Raw genomic sequence first — 23,219 nt, 5'->3', positions numbered from 1 at the left:
GTTTCCCTGTCTGAAAAACATGGTTTGTGTTTCCTTGAAAGTTAGGGCATGACTAAGTGTATCAGAACTCATTCTAGCTTAAAAAGAAAAAGAATATCAGAATACAGTGCATTCCATTCCAAGACAAGGTCTGAAGAGTTAAACGATCAGATGACAGTACAAGCTCTCTGTACTTTTCTTCTCTCCTGTTGCCTGGAGATAAATACTGACTATTCAGGCAAGAGAAAAAAATCTGACTACAATTCCTATTGTCTATTTAATCTCACAAAATGTGAGCATTTCACTGCAATGTCACTGATAATACATAATAGAGGAACTCGCCATAGGTCACCATGCTGACTGCTGTTTAAGGTGCTAGGAAAATTGTCTCTACATTTGAAGGTCTGAGGCGCAATTGTTTCCATGCACAGTGTTAGGAGTGCTCTGTATTTGCATGCACACCAGAAATCAAAATGATAAGTCTTGCACGTGGAGTAGTCAGTGAGGCTGATAGATCCAGCACTCTCAGTACCTACAAATAGTCCTCATATTCTTTCCATGGGGTAAGGCTGTACACAACGTGAGTGACATGATGTCTGCCATCTATAAGGCATAGGGTGCAGTCAGCACAGGTGGCATCAAGGCTGCATCCTAGGGACCTGGTTTATGTTCTCTGGTCCATCTGGAATTTGGACACAAATTACTGTCTAAATTGCCAGTTAACTGAAACCAAAATGTTCTATAAGGTGAGGTCTTTCCCAGAAAATCTTATTTTGTATGCCTTCTGTTTAGAAGAAACAGTTTCTGCCCACCATTGAGAATGACGCTATTTCCAGTACAGTTCTTGAACTGAAAATTTTTACAGCTGCCACTAGTACACAGATGATGTAATTGCTGATTTTGATTTAGCAAGTGACAAGAAAAAAAGTGGTTTGCTTTTATTTTTCTTGTAATCTTAGAACGAGGTAAGAGTTATATGCAAAATAAACAGAGAAATGGGAACTTACTAAAAGCAAGCCTGAAGGTTTTGTTTACCTTTTTTGATGAACCATAACTGGAGGACTTTCACAAAGTGAGGGAGAACAAAGTGTTTTATCAGTAACCAGTTATCTTTTTGTGTTACTTGCTTCTAAATTCATCCACTGGAGAGCAACAGATGTAAAGTAAAAGACATCCAAATGCTGTTGTAGTCATTACCTCAATAAAGTCTAGCTCTTGTCCAAAATGGACACTGGATTAGGATTCACCACTAATAGTTTCCCTAACACTCATACTGAACAAATTGCAAAATAATGTTCTTAAGAACATTTACTTCCTAATGGTTTCCTAACAAAAAATTTGATTCTTATAATGACAAAGTGGGGGGATGGTTTGACTGAAGTATAGCTCTGAGAGCCAGAGCATCTATTTTCCAAACTTTGTTAGAAATGTGATGGATAATGGGTACTCAGCTTTCAAGAAACGAAAGAGAGGGGCTGGGGAAGCACTAACGAACTGAAGAGTTTCTACAAACTTTAGATAAAAAATATAATGCATTGTGTTGGAAATAACTATGAGGGAATGAATGGGGCTTACTCTTCTCTATGTGCTTCAGCCCCATTCATTTCCTCATAGTTATTTCCAACACAATGCATTATATGCATTGTACTGAATGCACAAAAAGGACATTTAAATATATTTCTAGGGAGTGACAGGTTTTGTTCTCCTTTTTAGGGCCATGCCAAACTAGAAACATCGTGTTCTCTTGGAGACAAACAAACCCAATGGGATACCATGGTTGTAGCAGGAATTCAGAAGTCTCTGACAGTGATAAATGGCAGTTAGTACAGTATTCCTGGGGCAGTAATTATAGATGAAATGATGTTGGTTTAAAGTAGATCCAGTATCTTTCATTAGGGAATTTATCTTTTGAATAAATTATGCAGAAACAACTTTGGAAATCAAGCTGAGATTCTGTTGCCATTAGTCACACTAAATAATACCTACTCTCTAAGTAGTAATGAAGGTGACAGGATTTCATCTTGATTAGCAAATGCTTTCCCACTAGTTTTGTTATTTTCTCTAGATAATAAAATGGCTTTTCATTTTGCAAAACTGAAAGTTTTGCATGGTGGTGGAGGTGGGAAAATGTTAACAATCAAATGTGGTCTCAAACTGAATGTTACCTATATATTTAACAGCACTTACTGTCACCAAGGGAAAGCCATTAGCAAGAGGTGAAAATTATGCAGTTGACAGAGATGGGGGGAAATAATCTTTGATGTTTGTCAAAAATAGGCAAAAAATATCTTTTTGAGTTTGGAACATGTGTTTTTGTTATTTTCACCTACTTTTGAGAAGATGATGAAAAAGCAGAAGGCAGGAAAGGGCTCTGCTTTCCCTTGCTTCCAGCCTTTATGCCTTCTCTGGGGAGTTTCCCTGCCTCACAGAGAGGAGCAAGGCCCAGGCTCCTGCAGGAGGTCTGACACAGTGCTGCCAAGCATTCACAGCACAGTGGTGGGCGACTTTGTGGCTTCCTTCTGGCTGCTTCTCTCCACATCTTGAGTATTACTGTTGCTAGTAAATGTCTGCTATACCTTTGCACCTCAATGATGTGGGAGGCTGTAGCGTTTATGTTATCTCCAGTCCCAACAGAAAGAAACAGTCACTGAGGCTCCGTAGTCGTCTGAATTTCTAATTAGAAATTTATTGTGTCCGTAACTGTGGTCAATCGGGCTTAAATACATGCTTGATTTTTTTTAACATGTATATTTATGTTATGCAGATGGAGAGCCCCATTACAGAAGCATCACATTATGCGGAGCAAGAGAAAGATCAAAGTAGCTTGAGAGCACTACATTTTCTAGCATTTCTACAGGGTTTCCTCCTAGTCAGCATCTAAACAATATTTAATGGTTACTAGAGCTGGGGGAGGCGGGGAAAGACACCTCTATAAAAACTTTTATCACCATCATTTTGAACTTTTCCATAATTTTTATTAGCAATCAAAAGCCAAACATAAATTGCTGTGGAAACAGACAAGAAAAGACAACAAACTAATCATCAAATTCATTAGACTTCTTGTAACAAAATCATACCACCCATCTGAGCAATATACTCCCAGGTCTTAAACTTAATTGCAACATCAGGCTGTGACTAGAGCAAACCTTGGCTCAAACACTGGAACTATTAGCCTGAGCTCATCAAGTCACCAGGACAAGTGAAAATTATTACTTCTGGTGAGGAAAGGCCTCTGGGAAGCAATTTTGCACAATCTAAAATGATATTTTAATTATTTAAATTATATTTGAATGCATTTTTAATGAATCTGACATCTGGCAGGTGATAGGTAGGAATTTAAGCTATAAAGAGATTATTTTTATTTATCTGAATTTGGTCATCTTGGGTGACTTTATAAGCATCCTTCACCCAAAATGTCTACAAGACTTAGAAGTTTAGGTTTTACAGGGAGCTTAAACTCCCAGGTTACCCTGTTAGTTTTGTTTTGGGTTTTATTTCATTTTTCATTTGCAGAATTGGAATATTTCAAAACCAGTTTGCAGTTTAATCTCTCCAAACAGACTTTAGAAACATAATTCAGCTAATTCATCAATGAGGGCACAATGCAGCTCACTAATACTGTTCAGTTTGCAAAGATTGTGCATTAGTTATGTATTTTATTTGGGTTTACAATCCTTTCTGCTCCAGAAAGACAGCACAAATTATCTGCAGCTCTCTTATGAAATATTATTTTAAATCAAAGTGATACTGGTTTCAGGTACAGATTTAAATGAATATAAAAATTTTATCTAAATTCATTTTAATCCTTTTTTGTATTAACTTTTTTTGAAAAGAAAAATTAGTTATTCAACCCTCAGCACATCTGACTGTTAGCTAAATGTAGCCTGTGTGATAAATATAGTGCTGCTTTTTATTACATAGGAAAATTCCAAATATATATATATATATACATTTTTGCAGACACTTCTATATATTTCCGTGTATTTAATCATAGCCATTCAGTTTTGTTCCTAACATAAAATAAAAACTTTCATTTCAACTTCCATCAACTTTCTCTGCTTTGACTAAGCCAATCTTTGAAATAAATTACCTGAATGCATTGAAAAGCATTTTTCCTCTGAATCATCAGAAGGGGCTGAGACTGGCTCTTGAACAGACTGTTGTTATGGGTGTTGAGCCACTCAGGCCATGCAGCTTAAGTGCCTTTTTTACTTTTGGTTTGTTTTTTTTTAAGAACTTCAGTGGCTCCACATATTTCTGGTGAAAGACTGGTTTGTATCAAGAAGTCATCTTTTAGTAGATGACAATAAGTGTAAGCCTTAACGCATCATCTTTTCAGGATTAATTTCAGTATGGTTTATTCTTCTAAAAATATTTGAAAGCTAATGTGGTTTTGTTCTCTTTGTATTATTTTAGTATGCTTCACTTTCAGTGAATCTATTTAAGGAATGTATCCAAGAAGCAAGCAATATACCCTCCTCTTATCTCCTCACCACTGCTGCCTCTCATCACTCCCCCCCCAATCAGACCCAGAGTTTCAAGGGGGAGGCATGGGCTCAGGTATTGCCTTAGGAACTGTTGCCAGGTAACAGATATTACAGCAGACCCTAAATTGTACTATTTATTTCAAATTAATGCCTAGGAAGAACTGCAAGAAGAGGATTGTCATTGGATCCATATGCTTTTCCTTTTACAGAAAGCTGCAGTTATAATTGTGAAGAGAAAGCAGCCATAATCAAGCCCATTATGTGTGAAAGCTAATCTCAATATTTATGAGTTATAAATAGAAAACACACAGCACCTCTTAGTATCTGCCAAGCAAATACTCTAAGTCAGAACCATCTCTGGGGACCAAATGGTACTACAGCAGAAATACAGCTAGTTTTCTACATTTTTAAATATTGCATTCAAATTCAAAAGGCTTTGTTGGATGCCTTAGAAAAGAATTGAAAAAATAAAAATTGTTTAGAGACCAGCTCTTTGAAGACAGAATGAATGCTCATGAATTATGCAGTCAGAGCATTCACTTTAATAACTTCATTAAAACATAAGAAACCTTAAAAGCTGGCTAACACAAATGCAATATTACGGGAAGAGAAATACACCATTAGTGCCATGGTCTTGCTATAAGCCATATTGTAAGCATAACTCAGTGAGTATTAAAGGAAAAGAAAACACCCATATTAAAAGACAAAAGAAAAAAAAAAAAACCAAACATCACCACTAGAACAGCTGCATTTGCAATTAGCCTAATCCTAAGGAATCCAACAGAGATCAATACCAACAAATATTTTAAAATCTCTATTTATTGTGAGGATTTCTACATCATGTAGTATCTCAGTCTCTTCTGTGCTGACAGAACTTCTAACAGTAGATGGCTGCAACAATACATCTCTCTAATGCTTGCAAAGTGGTCTCACACCATTGCAGTAAATTTGCTGTGGGCTCCTACAGTGGTGAGGGCATCAGTCACCAAATCACCATCACTGGAAAATATTTCTCTCTTGCTTGAAAGAACGTCCCTGTTGGTGACATTTCCTTAAGACTGGGCAGTAAGTAGAGGGGGTTGTCTGAAATGGTCCTCTTTCAGTAGATAAGTAAGGTATTAGGGAATATATTCCAGACTACAGTATATTCATCACAGAAGCCATGTTAAAGGATACATTGACTCTCATATTCCAGGGCAGTTTGGAAAGACTTATGGGGAAATTGTCAGGTAATTGTCCATTTTGTAGTGAGTACACAGTTTCTGCTGAATCATATGCTACAGGCTATTGCACACAACAATATATTGTATTAGATGAACCATCAAATTTGGTGATTCTTACAAAGAAAGAGAGTCAAATTACTCTTTTTGTTCTCCTATTCTTAAAATGAGGAAAAAGAGACCATGCCTGCTGATTGCCAGTGAAATTGTACAAAGCCTGTAGGCATTGCTCTGAGAAACCTTAGGACAATCCCTGTGCTGAAAAAGTGCTTTGTCTCAAGAGCTATATGAACAGCTTCTTGATTTGAGAAAGAAAAGATTATTTCATGTGTACATCTCCTTAATTGTAGACACTGACCAAAGGTCCAGGTGGTCAGCACCCACCTGGTTGGACTCTTGACAGCCAAGTTACCATTTTCTGTCATTTCTATTGAAATCCCCCTACCTTCCCTTCCCCAAAACAAAGAGCAGGAAGACTTCTTATTCTTTTATTTGAATAGCCACATATAAATAATGAATTTTGTATGTGTTTTTATGTATGTTTCTCCTTGATTAAATTATAGTAAGTTTTTATTAGATCATGCAATCCCTAAGCAAATGTGAAAATGTATGTGTTAACTATCTCATTTTCATATAAGTAATTAATGCTTTAGGTTTTCAAGTTCCTCAAGAATGCCAGAGCAATGTGAGTGGCTGTAAAATGGATGTAGAAATACTGTAGATAGAGTCTGGAGTCCTTAGGGAAATTAGTCAGTTCTCTTACAAGTAAGTTTAATTTATTTTTACTCTCTGAAAATTGCAGCCTATATCATTTTTTAATGGCCTTGAAGAAAAAAAAAGTTAATTCAAAAAGAAAATGTACTTTTTTCATCTCTATAAATACAGTTTAGATAAGTGCTTAAATGTGCACAGAAAGTAAGAAAAGGATAAATGAGGCTATTTCGTTTTCACAACTGTGTAAAGTCATACAGTTTTTAAGACAGCATGATGAGCATTTTATTACACTGTTAATGCAGTTGAGGTTTGAGGAAATTCCTGGGAGTTTCTGAAGAAATAGAAACAATTTTAAAATCAAGTTTTTACATTACTTTAAATCCCACATGCATCTTTTGTTTGTTTAATCCCATCTGGGTAAAAAGATAATTAGTTTTGGCTAGATCTTTACGTGGTTACTTGTTATAGACCTTCTTACTCTGTTTCCAATGTGTAATTCCTTCGTGTGCACATCTCAGTGGAAAGAAACATTTCAGAAATTAGACCCTTGATCCTGAATTACTCCTAAAAGGAGCAGGAGTTGTATGCTAAGAAGGGAACTGCACATTTCCTCTAGTACACTGTGCTGAAAATGTCTGTGACAACAAAGCATGTTCTTCAGTGTGAGGAGAAAGATAAGAAAACAGTTGTTTCTAGTTCTTTCTTGGTATTGTTACTTTACGTATATTCTTTATGGGTAACAGTTGTTCAAATCTGTTCACACATTTGGGAAGTGAAGCTTTCCACTGGCAGCTGCGAAATGCTATTCAGCAAAAATGAAAAGGAAGTTTTCCCCTTGCCAATTCCAAAGTTTATTTTCCAAAACCTTTCTAACTAAAGGTGAAAATCGAGTCCTGCCCTCTCTTCTATTTATGCAGCTCCACAAAAAGGTCGCATTACCCTCGTTGAGGTAACAGAAGTGAAATATAATCATGTTGCTGACTGAGATTATAATATTCAGTTGTGAGATGCCAACATTCAGTTTTTCTCATTGTGCCTTTTGTCTGTCTCAGTAGAGTGATATGAATCTCAGTGGGATTCTCTTTCCAAATATTTTATCCCTCACTTTCACTTTACTTCCATGATGCTCTTCATGAGGTAGAAAAGCCAGCATTTGAGCCCTGTTCTTTCCTCTTCAGCACAGGCCATGCTGCCTTAGTCCCACCTTGTTCTATTTGAGTCAGTAGTGGGGCAGGGGGCAAGGGTGATTAACTGGAGATTAGCTGCCAACAGGGTAGAAAAGCAAAGCCCAGAAATGCCACTTTTCCCCTGTAAAGAAATTCATGTGTGGTAGAGATGAGAATTACCCATGTTTCCTTCCTGGCTATCGTTTTTGTGCTTCTATTTATTAGCTGTGAAAGTCAACACAGTCCTGTCTTAATAAGTGTCTTCTTTATCATCACTAACGTATGTGTGTGACTTCTGTAAAACTTTCAGATGTGTTGAAGGGGAAGATAAGCTGGGTATAAGTGAAGGATCTACACAAGCAACACCTTTATTTAGATATTTAATTTATTTAAGACAGCTAAAGTGCTAAGCAGTTGTTTTACAAAGCTAAAGATGAATCTGTTGGTTTTTTAACTCCCTTAACAATATGGTTGGTTTTAAAGTAAAAACTGTGGGGTTTTGTCCTCCGTTGTACCAATCTTGTTGATGAGATGGAGCCAGCTGTGTTTCTCTCAACTGATGCACCTATCACCAACATAAGACAATAGTAAAGCTGGTAGTATGAAGGGAACAACTCTTGACATTTTATAGTTGTTAGTGCAGTAACTCTAGTCCTCTTGTGTTTATTAAGTTATCTTTTTTCTGTCTTCTTGATGAATATGCTATTGCTCATTCCCCACATAAATTCTTTTCATTTCTGCTGAGCTGTCTTCAAGTTTACAAATAGCAACATTTTTCATTCTATTTAAATCAAAATGATTTCTGTGCAGGGGCTTCTTGCTGCATCTCATCACATTAGATATTAATGAAATAATTACTGAATAGTAAAACTCTAGTTAGGGAAAGCCAGTAATAAAGCTCAGATCACATAGCATCTGTCTAGTATGTGCACGGACAGACAAAATTCTTTATTTGACTGCAAAGATCAAATGTTATGTAATGCAGTTGACCAATGTGAAATGGGTAACATTTAGAGATTTTCTTACCAAACAGGCCTAAAAAGAAATCTGTCATAAAGAATCCCACCCACTGTTTTCTACCTCTTTTTTTAAAGGCAGAAAGGAGGATTTCTAAGATCTGGTTTTGTGAACCTTTTCACAATACAATCTCTGTCAGATTTGAGTTTGTCAAAAATCAAATAATGATAGAGATATACATTAAAAAGCTATGCATGATCTAATAAAAGCTATGCATTATTTAATAGCAGGCAGACACAAATTTTAATTCTTGTCCTGTAAGTAGTGTCACATGAGGATTTCAGGATCCAAATATAATCTCTGCAGCTCAGCAGCATCTTTGTAGGAATTGCTTCAGGTCAGAGAAGTAAGGGGTTCTGTTTAATCTCAGCTATCAAGGCCAATTCATAGGATCTCTTTTTCTTCAGATTCCCAGTGGTATCACAGAACACTTTACATATACAGGTCTGCAGGTTAAATCCACCTTTCCAGCGGAGAGAATATGATAATGTCATGATTGAACCCTAGTGAGAAAAAAGCATCTTAAATTCTCTTTGAGTCTCTCCAGAAATCTTTGCAGTACAGCTGGCTCCGGGGCCAGTCTCATCACAACACTGTTGTGAGGGAATGCATTCCTGCAGTAAGTTCCAGGAAGCTGAGTTGAAGTACTCAGCTGTATCGGTTTCTTCCCATCAGCAAACCATCACATGCTTGTCAACATTTGAGGGGTGCTAAAAGTAGTGATTATGAGAGCATGCAACATAACAAGTTTTTTGAGTTCAGGAGTCCTGACTATGTGGGATGTGAAGAAATGCTTATGTAAGGATATGACAGCATAAGCAAGTCTTGTGCTGCAAATTGTTTCAGCTGGTTGAAAGCTAAGTTAATTCAGGCTGCTCCCTCATTGGATAAAAAGTAGAGGGGAGGGGGGGGCCGAATTTAAAACAAGGGCATGTTACTTGAGAAATAAAGTATTTGGGATCTGGAAAGCTGTGTGAGTAAAGGTGTTTCTGGGAGAGGTTTCTGCTGTTTTTATTCAAAGTCACTTTCCCTGGGGCTAAGCAAGCTTAAAGAGTATTAGACCAGACCTGGATGGTGGAAGTCGGGGACTGGCTCAGTCCTTGCTGGAGACTATATGTAGCACCCCATTGCTAAGAAACATCTACTTCAGGAAGTTACTCTCTGGATTCTGGTCAGGAAACTAGCACTTGACAGGAATAATCTTTCCATCTGCTGCTCTGCTCAGTTATTATGTTTGGTAGTCCCTGTGGGAGAGCAAGTGAGTGATTCCTACTGATTGAGTTCTTTGACATGAATTAATCAAGAAATAGACTCAAGTATGAGATAGACGTTGCTTTTGTTTAATCTGAGCATTGATTGCTTTTATGTCTTTGATCAAGGTTTGAGTTCTTCTCACAACAATACAGAGTAATGTAAGAAAATCCACAACAAAGCACAGGCAATCATTTGCTTATAAATTAAATTATTCATACAATCACATCTTTCACATACACGAGTGCATACTTTTCTTTGTGTAACTAATATGTCAGTGATGTTATAAAATACCAACTGCTGTGGAATCTAGGTATTGTGGTCCTCATCTTCAGGTTCCATGAGGTAGCAGAGGATGTGACTTGATCACTTTTCAACCTTGAGGTAGGTTTTGCATTGATTAAATGTTCCATTGCATTAAGAACTGGCAAAAGCCCAAGGCCAACAGCAGTCCTCTGGTAATTTAAAATACAGTTTTGTGAGCAGTGGAATTATAAGGCATGATTTCCTTTAAATTTTGGAGTGTGACTGGGTATTCTGATATCTAATAAAATACATGCTTCAATTGAAGTTTTTTTCCACAGTTTGAACATCCATAGTATCTCTTTCACAAGTGTATTTTCTGGTGTGTAATAAGACGTGAGACCATGCTGGAGCTTTCAGCTTATATAGGGATATTTAGTAGTCTTTCTGTATTCCATCTGACTGCCTACTTTCACAAAACTTTTAGGAATTTAATATCCTTAAGATACCTGTGATCCTGGCCAATATACTAAACAGGTATGGAAAGGGGCTAGTCAGTCACCAGGCTGGTACAGAATAGTTACCTACACTGTGTTTCCTTGGGAACTCAAATTTAAAAAAAAAGGCATGACAACCATGCTTTGGTGATTCGTATTTAAATGTATTCTCATTTTCTTGCCACATGCTGGGTTTTTTTTCTTTCTTTCTGATCTCTGGATAAAGGAAATATTTTATTTTTTTTTTTAAATCTAGATAGCTACTTCAATCGTTCTGATGATCCAAATCATTCCATTACTTCCTCTTCTGAATCTGAATAACCTAAGCTATACCCCAATTTTAGAAATGAAGTTTTGTCTCTGTTGGCTGCTGGCATCTTTCTTCAGCAAAGAGCATGGTCCGCCAAGCATTCTGTTGCTCTGCCTTTGTATACAGGTTTGCTTTATGCAGAGCATTTGGAGGATAAGCACTTTGGCTTTTCTTGTTTATTTGCTGTTTGCTATATTTTCTCTTTGTTTACAGTTCCAGCGTATTTGAATCCTGATAGGTTAAATGGAAGGGAAGACAGGCATCAGCCACTTGGTGCCTGACCCATCCAGCACATGCATCTTGCTTTCAGATCAGCCCAGTCATTTTTCATCAATACTCTGAGTTACAATCAAATCTGCTTTGGCATCTGTCCAGCCTACATAGTATGGAGCCAGGGACATCCTGTCTGAGAAAACAGACTGTTAGTTCAATTATATTCCTGAAATTGAGTTAAATGTCCATGAAATAGGCTTCAAAAGTGAAGAACCCTGTGGGAATGTTGTGGGTTGTTTTTTTTTTTCTTGTTGTTCATTTGACTTATAACAATCAGGCTTACTAAACGAGATAGATGCATGGTATAAGTGCATGTTCTATGTGTGGTTTATGGCTGTTTATGTTGTGTTTGATAACAGAGTGAAGTAAGTAAATTGATAGCACTGCCATCTACAGACAAAATAAAGTTCTTGTGCTCAGCTTGGACTGATGGGGGAGGTGGAAGAGCTTGGACTTCTTGTCTAAAATATTAATTAAGTTATATTGTAACCAGAGAGAAGAGCTCTAAGTTGCTTCTGAATATGATACATTAATAGTGATCATATTTTATGTTACTGACCTGGGTTTCTGAAGTGTGACACGATAATTAAATAATCCTTCAGTATCTTTGGGTCAGACTTGGTTACAAGCATTGTTTTGGGACCATTGCTGGTCTTACTAGGCTGAGAAGTGTATTTTGCTAGTCAAGATCATGTCTGGCATATTGATAAGAATGGTGGTGTTGCTGAAACTCATAGCATTTCAGTCATTTTTGGTAAAAGGACAGATGGTGCAATTTTTCTGGCAAAGATCCAAGCATCCATATGGTATATGATAGTGTTCTGTATTAATTCCAGTGTTGTTTCATTGAAAGATGATGTTCGGGTCAGATGCAAAGCATTCGTGCTCAGTTTTTTTTATTTTTTACCTTTGTTTTTCTCTGTTGATTTTTATTTATTCTCAAAAGCATAAAAGTCAGCTTCTCCATCTGCCAGTTTTATCTTTCCACATACACTGACTGTTTATTTTCCTCCTTGTCTCTCAAATTGCACACATATCTGGAGAACTGAAAACCAGCTGTAACGCACAGAGATAGATTTTGCCATTTCACAACATACCAATAAGGTTTATTTTCAGATTTCCGTTAGGTGAAGTGTCTGTTTTATTATGTAAAGGGTGATAGAACTCATATTTTGGATGTTCTAATGCTGTTTTGTTTAAGCATCTACGTGGCCACAGAATTAGTAAAGGCTTTGTCTACTGCTAGATGTTTGGTCTGCTTGTGCATTAATGAATGCCACCTTTTTGCCCCTAGGAAACAACAAACATTACCTATCACTGTCTGTGGGTTTTATTTCTTGTCAACAACTTCTATGTGAATTTTATATGGGAGTAATAAAGTAGTCTGAAAAGCACATATTCCTAAATGATCTGCAAGCCATTGTAAAGAGAAAAAATGCAGCAATTAGTGTCTCACAAACTAATCAGAATGGAAGAAATAAGGCATATAAAAAACATTATGTCACTTAATGACTTAATCAGATTAGGATGATAAAGATACTTGGCAAGATGGGAAAAACCCTAAATAGCTACAGTGAAAAGTTTTTGAGAGAAATTGCATGTGAGCTGCCAGAAAGGCAGAAATTTTGGATTCATAAAAGATGCAGAGAGTTGCCATCTATGCATTACTGAAGACTGGGCAAGCTAACACAGTCACATCAGTTTTGACAATGTCATATAAAACACAAACCATTGTAGAACAGCACGAGATTTTCAGTAGCCACACTAAATCCATGTACAGCTTGCCTTTTCAGCTCCAAAGTCCTGGTACACTGGAGCATTAAACTGGTTCAACTGCATATTTCCAAACTTTACAGAAACAGATTTGACAGCATATGCTGACATCAGGCCTCCAGTTCTGTTATAGCCATGAAGCTCAATAGATAAAATAATAATGAATTAAAGGCAATGAAAGGTAAGGCAAGCCTTACTAAAATGAGCAGGAACTTTGCTATCCTTTTTATTTCAAATAAGGACAATTCATTAATTTGAGCTCCAGTGGGTGGATTTGTTTCTCTTCCAAGCATAAACAGACCATTGGTACATCTTTATTTGTCCTCTTGCATATCCAAAAAAGTGGCATTCTTATTAGGCAGATGATTTTTAATAGAATGAATAACCATATAGATACAATTTTGCGCTTAACTGTGGAAGAAAATTACTAAGTAAAATAGTGAATTTGACAGTGATTTTTACAACCAGGAGTGTAGAAATTTGGCTAGCATTTTAATAGTTGTTTAATTCTCTTAAGATACAGAATTAGAAGTCAGATAGGATTTTCAGTAGTTTTCTGAAAGATGCTTAGCTGTGTACTTCTGAAAATCCCATCCATACTTAAGCTTTTAAATACATTTTAAACTGTACTTTTATCAACTTTTCCTCATTCTGTCAGTCAGAGAGACCAAATTTTCACTGAATCAGCAATTCAGGACCAAGCCTTGATGAAGTTAAAAGCAGAAAGTTGTTGTCTTAGTTATATCAAAACTCTTTTACGCAGCTCTGACAGCACAGAGAAGCTGTTAATGTTTTTTTCAGTGAATTAGAGGACTTAAATTCAAAAAAATATTTTCTAATACTATAGGCTTAATAGATACTTTAGACCTTAAGCTAACACTTACCTGGGTCTCTCAGATGTGCAGTCAATAGGAAGATAACAGAGGGCATGTGAATTTAGGCATCTATCAGGTGACTTGAAAAACCAAATTTGAAAGGGAGCACTCAGAAGAAAAATGTGCATTCCCTTGAGCTCTTTTGTCCAGGAGCTTATTCCAGGATGTCAATGAACCATGTGACACAAATGTTTTAAGAAGAGCTTAGACTGATAAGTACACTTTACTTTCTAAGGCACAATAACAAAAAAAAAACAAAAGAGAAAAAAATTCAACTGTATTTGTCTGAAAGGTACCACTAGCATTTCTCAGGGAGTCTCTAAATGTTAATATTCCAAATGGCTCTGCAAATGCCGTTGCATGAGGCATTGGGGATTTGGTGGCGTGGGAATGTGACTAATTTAGGAGTAGCTTCTGCTCTGAACCTTTGGAGAAATCTTGCTTTCTGGTTCCCATTTCAGTGTATATATTGTAGGTGGGCTTTAACTCATAACTTCCTAATATGAAATGCCTACATGATCCCAGAGAAGTAAAATCTCATAGACTAGAGACCATCATCTGTCCTCATCCACTTAAGTGTCCTAACCAGTGCTTTGCAAAGTCAAGACATTTCCTGCCAGGTGTCCTTGTCCCAGGTGCCTTCTCCTTTCCTTGTGTCTAGATTTGAGAAAAGAGTTTCATTTCCTAGTCACCAGCCAAACCTATACCTGGTGAGACAGGAAGTGCTTGGAGAAGGTGGAGGGTTAAAATACCTCATATTAAATAGAAACAGGACTGGAGTTCCTGCTTTCCTGGTGCATGTTCTGCTCATGAAAACCTAGTCTTCAGAACGACCTTCTACGTTTGCAGGGGAAGCTACATTTTTTTACCAAGGTTGCAAAGGCTGTGCTCTGTGCAGAGCTCTGTCACGACCTCTCGGTTTGTGCTAAGGATGAGCTGAGCCAACCAGAGTGCATCCCAGAGGGATCTAAAGTGTGCCCTTTTCCATATCCCTAAATGTTTACACATTGGCTGACTAAGTGAACATATTCTGTGGGAGATGCACAGATGTGTTGTTGGGCACTTACAAAAAAATATTTCTCCAGAAAACACTGACAGCTATGTTCTCTCACATATATGTGTAAGCTGTTTTTACAGTTACTCTTTGCAGTACCCAAGATGTGCCAGTGTTGTTCTGTATGCACCTAAATGCTACTTTGAGCCCTGAAGTTGACTTTTCCCAGATTTACTAATAACTTGGATTTTGACCATATGTAAAGATGTTTTGCTAAGTCTGACCTTGGAGAATATTTCTTTGTGCCTTTGTTTGCACTCATATCATCTCCAGTGTGTGACAGGACTGCCCCTTATCATATAGAGCCAATGTTCAACTAAAAGGGACTTTTTGAGTGCTCCTGTAGCAGTAATAACAATAGTAAGTCTTGAATTCTCTTATTTTTCCCTCCTTCTTTCATCTGTGCTCAGATCCCTTTCTTCCCTGAGACTGTTGTATATTATTTGTATCATGGCTATACTTAATTAAGACCTCCAGTCAGATTGGTCATACTCATGCCCTTAAACATGTTCTCACAAAAGCCATATAGCAGAATTTTAAATGTTTTTTCTGCTGTCACCTGAGCATGAATCAGGAATATAGTGGATGAACAGGAAATGTTAAGCACTCCTTATCAAATGTGTAGAGTCAAACTCAGGGGGGTTAACTTGTTTACAGTCACTGCCAGTGGTATGCAAGCCTGAAAACCATTAGCCAACAGTAAAAAACTCACAGCTGAAAATGTACTCTTCGGGTTTTTATATTCCCAGAAATTGAGGTACACAATCCTCCAGTTTGAATTTGTAACAGATTTTTTTTTCAGCTTATCTTCATAATCAGTCTCAGCAACTGAACAGAGGAGCATCTGTGGATTTCAAAGCAAATTTTGGTACATCTGTAGCTGAAACTGTCTTAAGCTCCTATTGAATCAGATAATTCTTATCAGATATCCTTGAAGATGATAAGAGGATCAATACTGTCAGCAAGTGCAAAGTAGCAAAAAATACAGTTTGATGAAACACAGCTTCATTGTAATGCAAAAAACATCTCAGCAGGCCAGCCATTCTGGGAGTGCATGTGCAAGAGTTTGAGTGATTTGAAGACAGGATTCCTGATACAATAATTTCTGCCACACATGAGATCCAAAATGATTACTTGTCCCTTTAAGGTAAATGGACCTGCTCGTCATGCAGGTCTTTGTAGAGATAATGTATACACCTCTTTGGAAGATTTATTAGTTGTGGTTGAAATACCAGGTCTGAAGCTCAAGGGTTAGGAAGGATGGTTAAGCTTTAAAATCACTTGGAAGCAGCTGATTTTAAGTTGCCATGGCAAAGGATTTTCAGACAATGAGAAGCTTTTACATTAATATCTTTGTAAGCCTTGTTGTGATAGAATTGTCTCTGTGAAGAGCAGTCTCTTTCTTGTTCCTGCTGACACACACAGTGATAAAATCATCAAGTAATTATATAGTGCTGTAATGACTTTTTGAGTTTCTTCTCTGTGGGTTTTGCCACTGGTTTGGAGATTCCATTTCTGGTAGACTTTTATAATAGGGAAATGAATTATTCAACATTTTGTTATCCAAAAATTTTCAAGATACACCTTATGTTTGCAAAAAAATACCAAGGTATGGAAATGACAGTGATTTTCAGTTGTGTTAGTCTATTAATTTTAAACAACAACTGAATAAAAGCTATCTACTTTACTTTTCTTTGACAGCTTAGATTGGGTTTTTTTGTACTTTCTGCCTAACAATGCTTGAGGTTTTTGCAGCATATATTTTGCACTTCCCCGTGTCTTCCTCCTCGGTGGTCAAAACATAGGTCTGAAAAAGCATGTCCCATCTTAGAGTAGGATGAGGTAAGAAGCTTATTGGTAGGGGAAATTTTTAGGGGAAATTTTCAAGCATTGATTCTGTTTTCCTTTTGGGAGGAGAGAGTTAGTGCCCACTCTTCTCAGGACAGTGTGGACTTGTCCTGGTTGCTGCTGGTTCAATTTAATATTGCTCTCCTGCCAAACAGGAGCAGAACCAGGGTCCATTTCAGTGGTTAGCCCGCTCCGGTTGGTCACTCATGTGCACTGAATCTCAGTGCAGAGAAGACGGAAGGATGGAATGGTACTGCTGTTTATCTTTGCCAGCTGCCCAGAAGCTCACACACAGATCCTGCAAATGGTACTGGTAATGCAGTCTGTATGTCAGGGGATGGGAACCAGTAATACCAGTCTCTTCGCTGCCACATTCCAGAGGCTACCGGCAATCAGGATGCAAAACGGGAAGTTTACAGGTCCAAAAAGGGCTTTGGGGAAACCAGCACTGAGTCTGTAACAGCGCTGAATCTTTAACATTCACGCCCTGTGGCACTTTGTCATATTGAAATTTAATAGCCTTCAGGACATAAAGGGAGATGTATTTGTTCTGACACGCTTTTAATTAAGATTTCCATCAAATTCTTTTTAATTTTATTTTTACTTGACATTGACCATTCCTTCTTTGGGATTCCGTAGGTCTGGAAAGCTTTCAGATAATGCTTTAATTACAGCCTTTTCAATGTAATTATTAGTTGTGTATTACATGGGAATTCAGCTTGTTCTTTTAAGTTAGCACAGTATAAACACTTCATACTCTTGACTGTTATGCTAATGCACAGGACTGGGATCTGCATTACAAAACATTGTCTCCATTCTCTATATTGCAACACTGACTATTTACTCAGTTTAGTGACAGCAACAGCATACAAGTAATTGGAGCCTGACAATTCTCTATGGGTATCATTAATTTACCATTAGATTTTAGTCATAGGAGGTGCCCAAATGCCATAACCACATACAAACATATTTAAAGACAAACAGATTGGTTCTATTACAGATCAGATTAATCTCAAGTCCATATATTTTTAGATATGTATTATTAGTTATGCAAAACATGGAGTCAACTGATGTGCATGTATGGAAGAAAATACTTTGTACAGCAGTATGAGGTGTTAGTTGCTAAATTTTTGAAATCAGATAAAATATTTAAGCTGAGTGAAATTAATAATATAGGAAAGCTTCAGAGAGAACTGAGATCAGTCACGAGATAATTGATGTATTTGAAGGCCCCCTAAACAAAATATCTCAAAGTTAGAAAAAGGCAAAATTATTTTGGGAGAAGATTTAGTAATAAGGGGGGGTGGGGAGAGAGGGAAACCAGATATGAAATTAAGGATGTTGAATAGTGGGTGGGGGTAAGCTCGCTTTATGTAACAAGAAAATTTAAAAATTGAAATGCAAAAATAGATGGGAAACTGAAAAAATAACTGCATTGCAGCTTTCACATGTTCACAGCTCTCCCAAAATCTTGAAGTCTGTAATTTAAAGCAGCAATGAGGAACTATTCACCTGATATGGGAGCACACCAGGGCTTAAATTCTCCAATCTTTCTCCCATCATGGAACTGAAAATACGCTCATCACACAACCAAAGAGATGGTGTCCCCTGCTTGTCTGTTCGCATGCTGTGGACAGAAAATGTTGCAGTCATACAATGAATGTGCTTGTTCTCTGGCAGTAAGAGGAGCTCTGTAAGCCTGCAGGAAAGCAAATAGCAAGCAGGACAGCATGCTCTTCCTGCAGCCCTTGCCACACTCCCCTCCTTCCCAGAGGAGATGTGGAGAAGACCTTACAGTCCAGGCTGCTGAACTGTGGATTTCCTAGAGGGTTCAATCTACACACTCCCCAAAGCGCAGAATGGCTTTCTAGCTTTCAGGTTGATTTTTCTTCTGCAAAGCCACGGTCCTGACTGAAGACCTTGGCTGGTTGAACTGGAAGCATTGGATCTGCTATCGATCTGAGTATGCAACATGGCCATGTATTTGGGGGAGGGAGTGCTTTGCATTAGGGTAAGTGTAGGTTTAAAATAACTATATGCTTTTAGGAGTAGGTAGTGCCATCTACTTTTCCAAATTGTGTGCATTTGGTTTGCATTTTCCAGATAAATCAGTTCCAGTCCTTTCTCTTTAATACAGAAAAGCAACAGCAATTTCTGTGAATGCTTTTCAGAGGTAGGCGGCTATGAATCATCCAGTAGTGGTGAAGGGCATCAGCCAAACTGCACTTTGTCAAATGATTAGAAAATATTTTTCAGAAACTTTTCAGTTGGCTAAATGTCACTGAATCACACTAGCTATATCTAAGGAAATTTACGCTGCCAGGATGGTGTTTTGGGTACCTGAGATTACATACATCACACAGGTAATAGGTACAGTATTGTGAAGCTAGTGTTTCATGACTTATGATTAATCATGCAATATGTAAGACTTTTTGGAATATGTATTTAGCAGCATACCTGTTGTAGCAATAATGGGAAGTGAACATAAAAGGTTGATAGCTATGACAAATGAAAACGTGAGCAGAGATGAGGGTTCCAGTTTGTTATGCTCAGTGCTTTGGTCAATAATCTATAGTATACAGCTATTCCTGTAGTAAATAAAACCCTGAAAATACTGCTTTTGTAATACGATGCAAATCCTTTGTGTGGGAGTAATGCTCCTGCAGGAGTGCTGCTGAACAGGTCATCCTCCCTCGCTCCCACTCTGCTCCTAAATCAGAATAATCTGTAGTTCTTATAACCCTGACATTCTGGAAAAAATTAATAAACCTACCCTCTGTACAATATTAAATTAGAATTCTGAATCATATATGACCAGTCCTACAAGACATTTGCATGGTGTGGTATCGGTATATGTATACATCAAATTATTAAACATGGATGCAGAGTTTTTTGTTAAGTGACAGTCTTCTAGTTTGTGAAGTATTGATGGTATTTAAACTGAACAACTGGAAATTTCTGACTTGAGATTAAAAAAATCAAGACTGTGACTATATTACCAGAGCAAAATAAGGTTTATGTGAGATTTATATATCGTGCTTTATAGTAACATTGAGAAACCCAAATTATGTTACGTGTTAACGGCTGCTTGGGGCTTATGAGTTGGAGGCAAACTACCAAAAATCACATCTCTACCCCTGTGCTTGGTACCATACAGTACTGTTATCCAACATTAAAAAGTAGTTCCACGTAGTTGTCTCTTGTGTGATCAACAGCAGGATTGGGGTGGAGGAAGGGGAAATTAAAGTGCTTTCATGACTCAGTATATTATTAAGTTTATAGTGGAAACTTGTTACTTCTCTGAGCAACAGTAACTTGCATCTGGTAGAAGCTTGCACTGTGGCTGATTTCCAGGTATTTTTAAGCACAGTAAGAAAACTGCCTATTACCAGGAACAGCAAATGCTTTCCCATCTATTTTGGCTAGGTGCATGCTTTATGGAAATTCATGCAAACCATTTTTTGTAATACTTTTTGCATGTTTTCCTCCTTTTCTCATTTTTATGGCTTCTCCAGTAATGATGCCAGTTTATATGCAATTCAGTTATTTTGGCTGAATCCTTTTATCACTTTACGAATTTCCTCATGAATGAAATTTTTTACATAAAAACACTTTTATTTTAAACAACTCTATGTCCACCTTTTTATCATGTTAGTTTAATATACCATATTTACAGTACCATCACAGAGTTGGAACAGTAAAAAACAGTCTATCATGTTTGTTCTGGTTTTATGGTATGTGTGAAAGAAGTGTGTCACTTTATCTGATACATTTACATGACATTCTCCTGGCTTATGCAGACAATATTTTTATAACTTTGTTTGGATAAAGGGTGTTTAATACCAAAATTTTGAAATACTGTTTGGCTGTTCTCCTTTTCCAACTGATTCTTAGCCTCAAATAGTGATCCATGGATGGTCTGGAATATGGATATTGCATGCCCAACTTGGATTAAACTAAGCATAACTCTGAGAGCTGCTAATTAATGCTTTTGTTCAAGTGCAAAATAAAAACATCTTGTCTTCTTTATACAGAAAAACAAATTGTGCAACACAATAGTAGTTGACATTATCCTAACAGTTTAGCCTCTGATTCTTCATACAGAGGTCATGTTATTGTTTATTTGTGCACAGTAGTCTTTGTCGTGGATCAGGCTCCAACTCAGTCTGTGTAAAGAGAGAGTTTATGATGGTAAACTAGCAGTGCTGTGAATACTAGCCTCCAGCTGTGAGTAAATTCTGGCTTCTATGTCATAAATATTGCTATGCTAGTACAAGTATCAATCAGATAAAAAAGGCAGTATGAATTTTTGTGTTTGCTTTTGTCCAGTGCTAAAGTATATGCAATCCCTTTCTGAAATTGAATCAGTCTCAAAATGAGCCTCCAAGGAAACTTCTGAACATCAATTTGAACAGAGCATTGTTCCAGATAATCATATGCTTCAAAAGAACAACCTTGAAAGTTAGGGAAAAGCATTTTTTCCAGTATAAGGGAAACTTGAGAGCTTGGTGCCAGTAATTTGAAAAGAAAAATAAAGAAACAAACAACAGGAAAACAGAAAAAGGCAAAATCCACAAGTCTTTAGTTCTAATATGTATCAAGAAGATGACCAACAGCTAAAATAGACTCTTCTCATTATTTCTATAAATGGGCAAATTTCTAATAGAACAGAAAGACTTTCTCTTTAAGAATTATTACAATCTTTACTTAAACTCCAAGTATAGAGAATAAAAATTTCATATTACTGTGTGACTAAGAGAAATAAGATTAGGAAATAGCAGAAGATTCTTTTAGTTCAGGCTACTCTATTTGTTGAACCAAGCAGATCCTAGAGTGCCTGCCTGGAGGGCAAAATATGTTAGAAAACGCAAGTCAACAACCTGGGCTTATGTATGGCAGATAGCTGAAGCTAGGAGCAGGGTCACAGAGCACTAGAACACAACAGCCTTTGGACTAATATGCTCTGGTGCTGAGAGTGCTCATGAACTAATGAATGTTTTAACCATTCTAAAAATACTACCATTCTCTGTCCCACCTAAGCATTTTAAATGGCTATAAAAATGCTCATTTTGCTGTAACAAGTGTATTGTGGAAGTATAGAAAACACCTACTAATATTTTTTTGTTTGTTTCTGCTAAAGAAAAGGGCTCTTTTAGATATTTTGATAAAGTTCAGTTTTAGCATCCTTAAGTACTTATATAAGTGCTCAAAGAGAAATTAAACCATGTTCCTAGAACATATTTTATTAATTTAACATTTTATGATCATAGTTGTATGATCATTAATTCTGACAGATGACATGCCAAGAAAATTACACCAGTATAAAATCCAATCAGTAGTATATTAGCAGATTCCTTTACAAAAATGATGCCATAATTTTTTTAAATGCCTACAACAGTATTCAGCAGGAACATTGGAACAGTATCCTTTTTCAATGGATAGTGCAGCATTTGTAGTATATCTAACATAGTGAAGAAGATACATATCCATAGGTTCTATCATTTTGGAAAGCACTGCTGACTTTAGACCTAAACAGCCTTCTTACGGACTTGAGGTTGATGCTGTAAGGGTTTGAAAAGTGTATGCAGCATCTGTCGTGCCTAATATGCATAAGAAGTAGACTGCAAAAGAGAGGTTACAATCTCAACAGTAAATTACTTATCTGGTGGAAGATAGGGTAGGGGTTTTAGATGCTGGAAGGGGACACAGACTAATTTCCTCAAGAGAGGAAGAAGGAATGAGTAAAAAGTTATTCACATATAAATTAAGACAGTACATTTCTAACATGTATTTTGTTGCTTAGATCTGAATGAGACAAATTCTCATGTGGGAAAATACAGTTTTCATCTCTCCTCAGTCCTTAAATTGAACTTCAGATTGCAAGATGGAAAAATCATTATTAGGGAATTGGTTTAGGGATGAACATGAACCTGATTTTCTAGTTCAATAGAAGACTTGTTTGTCATACAGCTGTGTGTGAAAGAGTGCTACCGAACTGTAAATGCATGGCTCTACATAAATTCAGCACAGATGTAAATAATTCGGCCAAATGCAAAGCAGTGTGACCAGGTCTAAAACAAAGGGAATCCCATTATTGCGAACAACCAAGTATGTCATATCACTTGTTCAAGGACTGTTCCTGATATTTTAGATGTTGGGTAGTATGTTTAGGGTTGACTTTTTCAAATTTAAGCAAGTATGCCTTTCTACTTGCTGCTCTTGGCACGTCTAGTGAACCTGATTATTGATCTGAATTGAAACAAGTAGACTGATTAAAAAATAAATTGGGATTTCACTAGAGCTTTTATCAAAGAGGAAATTATTATCATTGTTTTTACTTAGATTAGAAAGCTGAGTGCAGATAAAATAAACAGGAAACGAAACCAAAAAAAAAGTAGGAAAAAAGGAGTGTCAGAATTATCCTAATGCAGCAGGTAGTTGTTCTGGTCTGGTGGATATACTGTGCTACAATATCTGAAGCAGTGCCCCTGTTGTGATTCATTATCACTATA

General features: G+C 37.0%; 1 protein-coding gene across 3 annotated transcripts in view; it reads left to right on the top strand.

Annotated features, from left to right (window-relative positions):
• SYT1 (synaptotagmin 1) overlaps window positions 1-23,219 on the top strand; it is a 357,422-nt gene that overhangs the window by 304,596 nt on the left and 29,607 nt on the right. The gene's annotated exons all lie outside the window — the stretch shown is intronic.

The sequence above is a fragment of the Empidonax traillii genome, unplaced genomic scaffold, assembly GCF_003031625.1.
Source record: "Empidonax traillii isolate 1590-97213 ecotype Southwest subspecies unplaced genomic scaffold, ASM303162v1 scaffold477:size924519, whole genome shotgun sequence".
NCBI lineage: Eukaryota > Metazoa > Chordata > Aves > Passeriformes > Tyrannidae > Empidonax > Empidonax traillii.
Note: the sequence above shows the minus strand (reverse complement) of the source record. Positions and strands in the feature narration are given on the sequence as shown.